The sequence below is a fragment of the Lipotes vexillifer genome, unplaced genomic scaffold (genome assembly GCF_000442215.2).
Source record: "Lipotes vexillifer unplaced genomic scaffold, Lipotes_vexillifer_v1.1 scaffold607, whole genome shotgun sequence".
In the NCBI taxonomy this organism is placed as follows: Eukaryota; Metazoa; Chordata; class Mammalia; order Artiodactyla; family Lipotidae; genus Lipotes; species Lipotes vexillifer.
The window spans coordinates 1,045,592-1,046,227 of NW_006783829.1; positions in this window are offsets into that span (position 1 = coordinate 1,045,592).

Genomic DNA, 636 nt, shown 5'->3' on the forward strand with positions numbered 1-636 from the left:
GCTGAACCACCTGAATTAAGTCTCTAGATTAAGTCTGAAGTCTTTATTATGTAGCAAATTACAACCTAAGTTGAAATCTCCAGTCACCTCAAAAAGTGGCATAATATTATCAATAAAAATTGTTTTTATTTACCTTATTTTAAAAGACTGCCTTTATTGAGCAAAGAATGCACTCACGTGAAGGCTGTGATATAAAAGTAATATTATAGCCAAGATAGTTAATATGTACCTCAGTTTATATCTCAGATGTGAAAATAAATATAACTTTATAATAATTATTAAAAACTTGACCTAATGCCTATTTCCCATTCCACCAAGATGGCAGAAACTTAATCTCAGATAATTTGGGGTTCCCTTCCCCTGCCTTAGAGTTGTGTCTAAGTTTTGTGTGTGTGTGTGTGTGTGTGTCTAAGTGACTTACACAGTGCCATGGCATTTGATGAAAGGGGTGGTACTCTAATCTAGTATTCAATGTCCTATGTCCATGCAGATTTCTTCTGAGGTAGCTATTACCTCTTCTGGTTCTCGGTCATTAATCTGCACAGGTCACCACCCACCTGCCCCCTTCAGGTCTAATGGCTCTCTCTCCTATTTCCCTTCAGTTTACAGGCACAAAATATATTTGAATCTTTCCCT